General features: G+C 51.3%; 1 protein-coding gene across 2 annotated transcripts in view; it reads left to right on the forward strand.

The window, feature by feature from the left end:
- The window catches only part of LOC144125100 (3'-5' RNA helicase YTHDC2-like), an 88,561-nt gene that overhangs the window by 49,815 nt on the left and 25,627 nt on the right, over nt 1–13,119 (forward strand). The gene's annotated exons all lie outside the window — the stretch shown is intronic.

Genomic DNA, 13,119 nt, shown 5'->3' on the forward strand with positions numbered 1-13,119 from the left:
TAGTGAATATCTCAAATGCTTTTGGCACATAAAGATGGTTGGACGGCTCAATAAGCATTTTCAAAATCATGTATTTTTTGTACACATAAGGCCATTACATGAAAAAGAAAAAAAAAGAGTGCATTGAAGCTTTGTCAAACTCACTGAAGCTATGTCAACTTTCTGCAGAAATGGTCATTGGAAATTGGGGGAGTTGACCCACGTTTGGAGAAGCCTTATTTTTGGGGTGTGACACCTATCTATGGGTCCTCCGACTGCTAAGCTTAATTGCGATTGCACTGGTGCCATGGATCCCTGCTAAGCGTACGCACCTCCACTTGCACGCCCAGCGCCATCTCGTGGCAGGCATCAGAAAGGGGCCCCTATTTCTATGTGCCTCATGCTGGCTCTCTCGACAAACTTATCATGCTTTTATTGGCTATACTTTGAAATTTACTATGACGAAGAGGCTATCACTTGTGTGCATGATCATTAATAACATCGAAATCTTACTAAAGTGCACTGACGCCGGCTTGAGAGTACACTAGCAGCCCACCCTGCATGATGCCAGTCCAATCCAGTATGGCAGCGTGAACGCATACGTGGGCCCCCTTACTATACTCGCACCGCCCGGCCTACTGATCCCTTCCACAGTGGCCGCTGCCGGTGCTGTTATTGATGCTTTTTGTTGCGTACTGCTCTCACACACCATTTGCGCATATTTTGTTCAGTATGGTGAAAGCTCGTTAATTCGAACCTCTATAATTCGAATTTTCAGATAATTTGAACTACTCTACTTCGTCCGCCAAGCTCCATAGAGATCTGTATATAAAAAGCCCGTTAATTCGAAAGCGAGTCGGCTCCGCTACGGATAATTCGAAATACACGCCGCCCCGTCTGGGCGGCTTGGCACACAGCACGTGGCCAAAAAAAGAAAAAGCGCCTCCGCATAGTTAGAGGCTGCGCATGTGCTAAACTGGGACAGAAGATGGAACCAGATAAAACCGTGGAAGAGTGGGTAAAGCCTAAATGGCGCCATCACCGGCGCGGTGGCCGGCAGCGCCGGAGGGTAGGGGTTGGCGAACGTGGTGGCGGCTGCCTATCCCCTTTTCCGCGCAGCCTCCGAAACCCGGAACTACCGTATTTACTCGCGTAATGAACCTGCCCCCCTCTTTTGTCGGCCAGAATTTACTTTCTTTGTTTTCCAGCCTAGCGAGTTCCTCAGTTTTCGCTGCCGTCCGCAGCGATTAGACACTCGTCACTGTCCTGTTTTTAACCTCGCAGCAAGAAACGCGCGCCTGACCTTCAGGGCCAGTGTTCAGCACGTTCGCATTATCTCGCCGCTGGCTGGCACAAAATTGCCGGATCTCGTTAAACTGAACAATGCTAAACACTAGCAGCACGAACGCGTCTGACCGCGTGCGTTTGCTGATGAAGGAAGAACGCACAGAGATATATGAAATCTCGACCCTTCCAAAAAAAATCTGTTGGAAACTTTTTTTTCCCACGTAATGAACCCTCCCCCCAAACTGATGTCAACTTTTCTGGAAAAAAAGTGGGCCCATTACTCGAGTAAATACGGTAAATACTCGTTAATTCGAGCCCCGTTAATTCGGTAGTACGGATAAGTACTGTCGGCACGGCCCCAGCCAATGCCCATGAAAGGCTATGACTTCAGACGGGCGCTACAAATTGTGTACGAAAAACTTTTTTTTTTTCCTTTGCGAGTGTAGTCCATCCTTCCACCCATCAGTCGCCAACGGAACCACGTGGTCAGCCGTGATATGACACCAGCTTTTAGCATAAAAGCATCGTTCCCTGCAAAAGACGCTGCTATGCGCATTCCACTGACTGAGTGGCAGTAGACAGCGTCCGCCCCAATCGCTCATGGCATGCACATGATAAGGCGAACATAGTGAAAACGAGGCTTGCGCAACCAGACAAGCGCTGGCACTCTGCCAAGTTCGCTCCCCCCCACCTATGATAGAGCTAAGGTCCCGGGTCGCTGCTCAGCTTCTTGGCACACTGCCAAGAGATGCGTTGTGGACCATGGGGGGGCGGAAACGGAGGGAAGCATTAACGACTGACGCTTTTTTTTCCTTTCAAATTCTTAGGAAAAAATTGGGGGTGGGTGGGTGGGTTCATTATGCGAGTGGGTTCGTTACACATATACCCTAATGCAAATGGTTCTTGTCGGTTTTTTCGACGCCACTCGATAATTCGAACTTTTTTCCCGGTCCCGTGAAGTTCATGTGCATATTGGTTCTCTTCTGAATGCTGAGCCGTGCATTGGAGTCAGAGTAATATATCGCACTTCGCCTTATGGTGCAGTCACATTTTCTGCCGTTTCGGCTTCAAATTACAACGGTCACTTGCATAACTGTTGCTAACGATTTCACTCGCAGTATTCGGCGAGGTGGGATAAATACCTGTGGTTAGATAGAGACATTCGAAAAACTCGTATAATCCATTGTAGCCGAAGCTGTCGCACAACATCGCGGCACAGTAGACATGCGGTATGACCTTCATTTTTACATGTCACTTTCAAAACAAGTTTGCAAACAGTCCATGGTCACCGGGGTCATTTACTGCCTCTGCCCGCTTGCTGCTTTTGCTTCTCTCTCCGCGGGCGATTCAAATGACTGGGAGGAGGAGATATGCCATGCGTAGAGAACACTTCTTTACACTTTTTCCTTCCATACACTTGTGGCTTATTTCAAATAACCTTGGAACAATTTTTTATTATGCACTATGCTTCACAATCTTAGGACTACTACAGTCGAACCTCGTTATAACGAACACTGATATAGCGAATTATCGGTTATAGCGAACTAATTACGAATTTTGGTTGGTCATGCTTCATTTCAGTGACATTTATTCTTTTATAACGAAACCGAAAACGCGAGATCCGCCGCGATATCGGCTGTAACGAAGAAATATTTGGTTTACACGAGGCTCAGAACTTGAAAGTAGCATAAAAAAAAACAAAAACCAAAATGAAAATCGAAGGCCGATACACAGCTGAATTTTTTTTTTTTATCGTTTGAAAAAGTTTTGCCGTCTGGCACAAAAATCGCGTTTGGATGGTCGCGCCACCTGTGAACAGAGCGCGAAAACTCTGAAAGCTCATGACATGACAGAGGGCCGAAAGGCGGCGCCACTTGTCCAGCGGTAAAGAAAGGCAAGCGCAGCAACATTGGCAACTTTGAGGCTTGCGTTCTGACATCAGCACAGCGGCCAGTCTTGTTGTTGCAGCGCTCGAAATGGCATCGAAGAGGAAAGCGATCTCGCTCCAGACAAAGCTGCAGATACTGAGAGCTGTGGACAGTGGCCGCAAGAAAAAGGATATTGCTTCGGAATTCGGCGTTCCTCCAAGTACGTTATCCACCATTTTGGCCACTAGAAAGAAGATTGAGGGCAACACCGAGGACGCCATAAAAGCCGACCGTAAACGAGTTAGGCCTTGCCATCACCCGGACGTGGAAGCGGCTTTGCTTTCTTGGTTTAAAGATGTGAGGGCGCGAAATTTGCCGGTGTCGGGAGCACTTCTTCAACGGAAGGCCCACAGCCTGGCCTGCGTACTGGGGCATGACGATTTCTGTGCAAGCAGCGGTTGGCTGCAACGTTTCAAAGATAGGCACGAGATCGCGTGCCACACTTTGTCTGGCGAAGGGTCCGCTGTCGACATGGAGACATGTCAAACGTGGCTGGAGAATTTTCGTCCTCTGCTCCAGGAGTACGACGAGTGCGACGTATACAACGTCGACGAAACCGGCGTGTTTTTCAAGTTGTTGCCAGAGCGGTCACTGGCGATGAAGAACGAGACCTGCCATGGGGGCAAGAAAAACAAAGACCGGGTGACTGTCGTCGTTGCCGTGAACATGGACGGCTCCGACAAAAGACGGCTCACCGTCATCGGCAAGTCGGCACATCCGAGGTGCCTGAAAGGCGTCCGGAATTTGCAGGTTCAATACACGTCGAACAAAAAAGCGTGGATGACGACCAAGCTTTTCGAGGACTGGCTGAGAGCGTTCGACCAGGACATGGAGAGGCAGCACAGGAAGATCCTGTTGCTTTTGGACAACTGTTCGGCGCATAAAGTTTCGATCGTGCTGAAGGCAGTTCGCTTGCAGTTTTTGCCACCGAACGCAACTTCTGCTTTGCAGCCTTTAGACAAAGGCATTACTCGTTCGCTTAAGTGCAATTATAGGAAGCGTTTGGTGACGCAACTGGTGTTTGACATCGATCGACATAGATCGACAACAATAAACATCAAGACGACACTCGAAATGTTGTACGGGTCGTGGAATGAGGTGAGGCAGTCGACAATAAGGAACTGTTTCGCGGATGCCGGTTTTGTTCTGCCTGCCGACGAAGAAGAAGTGCAGCCCGAAGACCAGGCAGAGCTGGACAGAACTTGGGATCGGCTGGCAGTCCCAGGCGTCGAATTCGACGATTTCGTTTCGGCCGATGAGAACTTGGCCGTGGCGCCCGAGCTGACGGATCAAGAAATTGTGGATCGCGTTTTGTTGCCCGAGGATGACAGCAGCAGCGACAGCGGTGAGAGTGAAGGGGATGAACCAACGATGAGCAGTGCGGATGCCGCGGACATGGCCAGGAGGCTGAAAGGATATTTGGAAAAACTCCCGACGACGAAAACTGCTGACGTAGAAAAGGCCCTCTTGAGCATGGACAATGTAGAAAACTTCATTCTGCGCAGCGCTGTGAAAAGCCACCAGACGAAGATAACATCTTTCTTCAAATGAACGAATGCAAACCTGTTTGGCTGATCCCGGGCTGGCGTTGCATATGTCTCCTCGCCCAACGCCGCCTCTCCTCCTTCTCTTCTCGCCCAACGCCCCCTCTCCTCCTCCTCCTCTTCTCTCAAAGCTGCTTTGGCAGCTTTTTTTTTTCAACGGTCCCTCTCGGGGCCACCAATCGCGCTTCGGCAGAGCACGCAGGCGCGATGGTTCCCGCTGTGTCTCACTCGAGTTCCTCTCTCTACACCAAGTCGCCTATGCGCAGACACATGGTGCAGTCGTTTCGCGCCACGCACTTTCACGTGCGCGGCGACGTAAGAACAGTCGTGTCAACCTTCCCATATTCCGGCCTATTTTGATTGAATGCCACAAGGAGACAGGTAAGGATTACCACGTTTGTAGTGGGTTCAAAGCCAAGTATATAATGCATTTTAGTGTCTAGAATATTTGCGCGAGCCAAATTACGAATTTGTCACAGCCGATATTTATGTCTACTGTTACAACGAATATCGGATATAACGAACTGATTTACGGTCCCGATGCTACTTCGTTATAACGACGTTCGACTGTACTAGGCATATACGAATGCTTTTTCGAGTCAAAGCAAATTCGAACTGAATAAAACCGCAGCGCCGCCGCTTGGCTGAAAGCCCACTCCTGCTGCCATCACGGCTGCTCAGTTACCATATTTACTTGATTGTAAGTCGACCTATTTTTCAAAATTTGAAAATCCGAAGTGGGGGGGGTCGACTTACAATCGAAACGAAAACATCGCACTATAAGTAAAGTAAAGATGAGACAAAGTAAATACTATCGGGCATGCTACAGCGTGGTTGCATTTTTGCTGCGCGTCTCCGTCACATTGTTCTTGGTGCTGGCCTTGAGCAGCTGCTATGTCAGCATGCACAACCGGCATCCCCACCCCACGCGTGGCTGCCAATCGTGGCTGTCGATAAGCAGCAAACTGGCACCCCACACTCCCCACACATGGCTGCCGACTGCAGTTGCTGATAAGAGGCGGCGGCCCGATAACGCAATCGCATTCTACGGGAAGCTCAAGCATCCAGCAAGTTTTCTTATTACTTTCAAATGCGCACTCAGCACTCAACGCAGCGTTGATAGTTGATGGAAGGGTCGCTGTTCCAATCGAGGCGGCACCCCCACTCGGAACGGCACCGATGCCGGGCAGTGCCGGTAGCCGACGGAAGAGCCGACGCCATTCACGCGTAGCTTCTCTTTGGCTCTGACGAATTTGACTACTGCCGGCCGCGTTTCAGGAGTTTTTAATGTAGTGCTTCATCAGTCGTCATTTGTGCTCCAGGTCCGGCAAGCGACCGGCGCTCGTTCATGGCTACATTCAAGATGGCTGCTATTCTTTACACCGAAGAAACGAACAGCTGCACACCGGGCTGCAAGTTTGACGTTCCACCAACGTTCGCATCGGGTGATATTGGTGTGGCAGCTGCAGCGAGGAAATTTTTCAGCTGTTCCACGCGATGTCGTGATGTGGCTGTTTGCGAAGTGCGGAATTTCGCTGGACGACGACATTAGAACGACATGCTGTGGGACCGCAGCAGCGATCATGGCGGCAGCACTAGTGAGGACGATGGCGCAAGTGTGGACGAGTGACTAATACATTTTCATTTTGGAATGTGCCCATGGGCACGCCCGCGCATGGCAACCGATAGCGACTGGCGATAAACGGCGGCCGCTGGATAATGCTATCGCGTTCAACTATTCAAGGCCAAGCTTAAACAAGCTTGAAGTTTTTTTGTTGTTTTTTTTCCGGAAATGTGATTTGAGGGGGTCTCCAGGGAGAGGAGCCTGAGTTCGGGAGCCTGCTGGACCGCACTAGACAGCGAAAAGACGCTTCTACGAGCACCGCAACCTCGCCGAAGATGTCGACACCGATCATACTGCAGCAGCCGCGGGTGCCGCCAACCTTCAATGGATCCCTAGGCGAAGACCCCGAAGAATGGTTGGACCAATTTGAGCGCGTGGCATCATTCAACAAGTGGGAGGATGCGAGAAAAATTGGACACATATTTTTCTCATTGGAGGGCTCCGCATGCACGTGGTATGAAAACCGTGAGTCTTCCCTAACGACGTGGGAGCTATTCAAGAAAAAACTCTTGAAGGTATTCACCAGTATCATGAGGAAAGAAAGAGCCGAACGACTCCTCGAGTCCAGGATCCAGCTTCCGAGTGAGCTTTTCCGCGGTTACGTGGAAGAGGTGAAGCGCCTCTTTCGCTGCGCCGACCCCCAGATGACCGAGGAAAAGAAAGTTCAGTTTTTAATACGCGGCTTAAAGGAAAAACTCTGTGTCAGCCTCGTCTGCCAGCCGCCAAAAACAGTCGACGAATTCATGCAAGAAGCCCTGCACGATCGAAAAGACCCTCGAAGTCTGGGCGCGGCAGTACAACCGCCCTTCCTCTGTCTGCGCAATGTGTCCGGACACGACGACCACCACCAGCAACAACTTGTGGGAAGTGATCCTCGAAATCGTCCGCGAGGAGCTACGCTGATTACTGCCATCCTCCCCACAGCTGCGAGCAGAGACTCTCATGGACGTGGTACGGGAAGAAGTGCATGGGGCACTTGGCACCTCACCGGCCACTGATCCCCAGGCCATGACCTACGCCACTGCAGTACGCACTCCTCAGCCCCAACAACAACCCCTACATCCTCTCCGACATGAACAACTTGTTCCCGAACGCCGCCTCCCTGGCCCCGCCCGCCCAGCCTATGAGAGACGCTTAAGCCCCAGGAAGTGCGACGCCTGAAGGACTTCCGACAACCGGCCGTTGTACTTCCTTTGCGGTGAGGCCGGCCATATTCTTCGTCACTGCCCATACCGACGTATCGGTCTTCGAGGATTTGCCATTGACACCCCACGACCACGCTTCGGCCAACGTCCGCAAGAAATTGATGAGCACCTGCGTCGAGAGGAGTACACGCCAAACTGCCTTTCGCGCTCACCATTGCCGTCAACCTCGCGCTTTGCGTCGGCACGCCGCAACTACGCTGCCGCGGTACGAGGAAGGTCTCCCAGCCCCCGTAGGGGAAACTAAAGACGATGAAAACTGGAAAATCACGTTGCCCTGAGTGGTGTCCTGGAGGAAGAAGTGAGCGTCGCACCCCGTTCAAGCGTTATCGTGACTATAAGTGCCACGAAAGCCATTAACGCTGAAGCAATCATTGAGGGGAAAATGTAGTTGCCTCTAGACCGAGGAATCAGCATCACAAGAGGCATCGCACGTTTCCACAGTGGCCAGGCCGAAGTACTGCTAACTTCAGCGAAGAATACCAGCACATTAACAGAGGAATGACGATTGCTTTCTTCGACAAAATATCTGACGTACGAGGCTCCTTCGCCCTCTCCGACCCCTCCGCAGAAGATTCGCCTGACCAAGAGAACTCGACCACTTTCGACATCAACCCAGCTCTACCCCGGAACAGACAAGACCAGATCCGCAGTCTGTTTCGAAGCTACAGCAAGTGTTTTTTGTCATCGCCGAAGGTTCGACAAACGCCGATTGCTAAGCATCGCATTATAACCGACCAGCACGCCCAACCTCTCCGTCAAAGCCCCTACGGTTTGTCGCGGCGAGAACGACAAGCCATACGGGATCAAGTGGAAGAAATTCTTCGCGATGATGTCATCCAGCCATCAAACAGCCCATGGGCAGCACTTGTTGTTCTAGTGAGAAAGAAAGACTGCGCACTTCTATTCTGCGTTGGTTACCGCCGCTTGAACAACATAACAAATAAGGACATCTACCCCCTCCCCGGCATCGACGACACACTGGACCGAATCTGCAACGCCAAATATTTCTCATCGATGGACCTCGAGAGCGGCTACTGGCAAATTGCGGTCGATGAAAGAGATCGCGAGAAGACGGCATTCATCACTCCGGATGGGCTCTTTGAGTTCAAGGTGATGCCTTTTGGTCTCTTTTCCGCACCAGCGACGTTTCAGCGAGTAATGGGTACAGTACTGGCAGGCCTGAAGTGGGAAATTTGTCTGGTATATTTAGATGATGTCGTTGTCTTTGCCTCGAACTTTGAAGAGCACTTCAAAAGACTTCGAACAGTACTAGACGCCTTCAAGTCTTCTGGCCTAACCTTGAAAGCAGAGAAGTGCCACTTTGCCTATGAAGAGCTACTCTTTCTAGGCCACATCGTTAGCAAGGAAGGAGTACGTCCAGACCCGTAAAAAACAGCTGCTATTGAACAGTTTCTACCGCCGGCCGATAAGAAAGCAGTTCACAGATTCCTCGGACTGTGCGCATATTACCGACGATTTGTGAAAAACTTTTCGTGCATCGCCGAGTCCCTGACAAATCTGACGAAGGCAGACGTGCCATTTAAATGGGAAGCCACCCCACAAGCAGAAGCCTTCAAAGAACTTCAGCGTCGTTTACAGTCCCCACCGATCCTCGCGCATTTTGATGAAACCGCCGATACTGAAGTTCATACCGACGCAAGCACCATGGGCCTAGGCGCCGTCCTCGTTGAAAGAAGCGACGGGATGGAGAAAGTCATCACATGCGCTAGCCGTTCCCTTTCCAAGGCCGAGGCTAACTATTTGACGACTGAGAAGGAGTGCCTTGCCATCATCTGGGCTACGTTGAAATTCCGCCCCTACCTTTACGGACGACCGTTCAAGGTAGTCTGCGATCACCACGTGCTATGCTGGCTTGCCAATTTGAAGGACCCCTCTGGCCGCCTCGCTCGATGGAGGCAGATGGAGACTCTAGGAGTTTGATGTCACCGTCATTTACAAGTCCGGACACAAACACTCTGATGCCAATTGCCTCTTACGAGCCCCTGTAGATGCGCCGCCACCAGACAACGATGAGGACGCCTTCCTGGGGCCCATCAGCTCCAGCTCCTTTGCCCAGCAGCAACGCACGGACCCCGAGCTAAAACGCCTCATCGAGTACTTGGAAGGCAGTTTCTTCACCCCCCCGCCTCATTCAAGCGAGGACTTTCTTCCTTCTGTGTACAGAAGGATGTCCTCATGAAGAAGAACTTCGCAGCGAACAAAACAGCCTACCTCCTTGTTGTACCTGCTTGTCTCCGCGAAGAAGTTCTGCAGGCTTCACATGACAAGCCGACAGCTGGACATCTGGGGTTTACTCGCACCCTCCGCCGCATTCAAGACAAGTATTACTGGCCGCGACTGTCTGCCGATGCCGCACATTATGTGAAAACTTGTCGAGATTGTCAGCGACGAAAGACCCCTCCCACCCGACCAGCAGGATTTCTGAACCCCATTGAACCCCCCTCAAGGCCCTTTCAGCAGATCGGCATAGACTTGCTTGGTCCTTTCCCAAAGTCAACGTCTGGAAATAAGTGGATCTTCATAGCGACTGACTACCTGACCCGCTACGACAAAGCAAAAGCCCTACCGAATGGAACAGCTGCAGAAGTCGCCAAATTTTTCGTGAAGTGCATTCTTCTGCGACACGGCACCCCCGATGTGCTCATCACGGACAGAGGAACAGCATTCACGGTGGAACTAAAGGAAGCCATCCTGCGTTACAGACAAACCAGCCACCGGAGGACAACTGCATACCATCCGCAGACCAACGGGCTGACCGAGCACCTGGACAAAACCATCGCTGATATGCTCACCATGTATGTCGTTGCTGAACACAAGACCTGGGACGCCATCCTGCCTTACATCGTCTTCACCTACAACACCGCAGTGCAGGAGACCACCCAGATGACGCCTTTTAGGCTCGTCTATGGCAGGGAGGCAATGACCACGCTAGACGCCGTGCTGCCCAACGTTACCGAAGAAGAGAACGTCGATGTCGCCGCCTACTTTCAACGTGCAGAAGCAGCTCGAAGGCTTGCCCGATTACAGATCAAAGACCAGCAGCGGACCGACGCCAGACGCTACAACCAATGAAGACGCAACGCGGAATACAAGCCAGGAGACCAACTCTGGGTTTGGACACCCATTTGCTGCCGTGGATTGCGGGAAAAGCTTTTGCGCCACTATTTCAGCCCTTACAAGGTTCTTCGTCGGCTAGGTGAGCTGGATTATGAAGTCGTCCCTGACACAATGACTGCATCCCAGCGACGCCGCGTACGACCAGAAGTTGTCCATGTCGTCCATCTGAAGCCTTATTATGCGCGCTAAAGGACGCTGCATTTCCACACTGTGTTTATTTTCGCATGATCCGTTTTATTTGTTGCTTGTCGCATTATTTGTTTAATGCATCGGGTCGATGCTTCTTTGAGAGGGGAGTAATGCCGTGAATCTGTGCAGTGTTTGTTCCTTCTTCAAATCTGCTGCCACTCCACTTTATCGCTTTGTTTGCGATGCTACTAGATTTATCTCCTTTTATCGCAGCCATGCAGAGCTGATTCTATGTTGTTCCGGAATGTTCTAGTAACTTTGCACGCTTTATCTCGGGAAGTTCGCTATCAGCTTTAAATTGAGCACGGCCGACAGCGGCGGCCATTCTGTTCGGCGACTGCTGAGCATGCTGGTCGCTTCGCCGCCGCCGAGTGATTCAGTCCATTGTGGGCGCAAGTCAGCCCAATAAACAGTTTTCTTTTTCATGAACTTTTGTCCGTCTACATTGCTCCTTCGACTGCCGTCACCACTACTACAGTAATCCCTCGTTATAACGAAGTCAGCGGCACAGCGAAAAAATTCGTTATAAGCTGTAATTCGATATAAACTACCACCCGAGAAAATCTAAAGCAGTCGAGCTTTAATTGCGCTGCAACGGCGAGGAAGTAAAAAATACGATGTATTCAGTGAAGCAAAGCTTTATTCAGGTGCAAAAAATGCAGTGAGCTTTGGCTGTTTCAAGTTCTTACTGGGCGCGTGCAACTTCTGCTCTAATCTGACCAAGCATTGCATGAGGCCGCGGTCGCCGTGCCCATGCATTCAACCTTCGGGGTATTTTGAATCGCGAAGACAGTGGCCGCTTTTATGGCAGTATTTTGGGGTATTTCAAAGGCAGTGGCCGCTTTCATGTGGGGGGTGGGGTCACTTAAATACCGGGGCTCGAGTCTGAGGTTGTGTTTGTTGTGCTCAAAAAACGATTAGACACTCATTGTAGCTACTCAGCGCGATCGTGAAAACTGAACGGTTTTGCAATAGGGGCTTCGCATGATTACTGGGCAGTTTTTTTTTCCAACGTGTACAGCTGTGAAGTTTGCAATTGAGTTTTTCGGCGCACCGTTGTCGATGACACTGTGCTAATTCTACGGTCCGAGTGTCAGTGTTCGCGCAGCGTCGCGTCTGCGCCGTTGACATGTCTAGGAACAAAATGCAATGACCCTACTGTGCATTTAGACCGTTTGTCTAGTCGGATGGCGCGAATCAAGCATGACCGGCTCGAGAAAATCGCCGGGGAAATACCGTGGTTGCGTTGACCCGCCATGTTGACAGCCTGACTCGCCGCTGGCGACGCTTGCAGTTTTCGTGTTTTCAGCAAGTTATCGATCTATTTGCACTGTCAAAAGTGCAACAAAGCTAGGGGCGGTGTTTTATCGCGATGCAGGCCAATTATGACGAGCGGCAAGCAGATTTCTAGACCGGCTTCCCCAAAGTCATCTTCCTGATTTGTTAAGGCGCGAATGCAGTCCGACGTAACGCAAGCGAGCGCGCACGCTGCCTTGCGCTGGTGAAACAGATCCGTCTATAGTTCAATGCACTGCAGCGGCGAACTTAACCGGCGGCTGCTAATGTGCCCCGACGAGCCCGGTGCAGATTTGGCTCCTGCTCCAATTGCGCGCCGGCGCCGCCGCCCGCGTCGACCCACAATGCATCATGCAGAGAAAAATGGCGAATGCCAGTGTGAGCGGTGTGAGTGCCGCGAGCTGCCCAAATATTGAAATTGTGCCGGATATTGTTGTGGACTAGTTTATCGAAGCCATCAAACAACACCCTTGTGTATACGACACCAAACAGCTGGATTTCAGAGACAACCAGGGCAAAGAAAACGTTTGGCAACAGAAGGTGAAGCACCGGTCTCTCCACGGGAGAGTTGTTCCCATGGAGAGAGCGATCTTTCGCACATACATTGAGCGCCTGCGCTTCCGCCGCAAGAGGTGGACTAGTAATACGAGAGCAAGTTTCTGTCGCGCGGTTAACACCCTAGCCATGTTTCATATAGTAGCCGCAATGCCGTGGATGGAACGAAACGGATGAGGCAACGCACAAAAAGGCGCGAACGGAATTCAAACTGCCCGCGTGTCGACGATCGGTGCGTGAGGCGGCGGTTATTCTGCGCATGCTCCGAAGCGGCACGCGACATCTGGGCGCATCGAAGTATAGAGGGGGTGGCGCTTCGGCCGGCGCAGCGAAACCAGCGTAGCGCGACTGACTGCGAGCGATGCGTGCCCGCG

Source organism: Amblyomma americanum, chromosome 3 (assembly GCF_052857255.1).
Source record: "Amblyomma americanum isolate KBUSLIRL-KWMA chromosome 3, ASM5285725v1, whole genome shotgun sequence".
NCBI classification, from domain to species: Eukaryota; Metazoa; Arthropoda; class Arachnida; order Ixodida; family Ixodidae; genus Amblyomma; species Amblyomma americanum.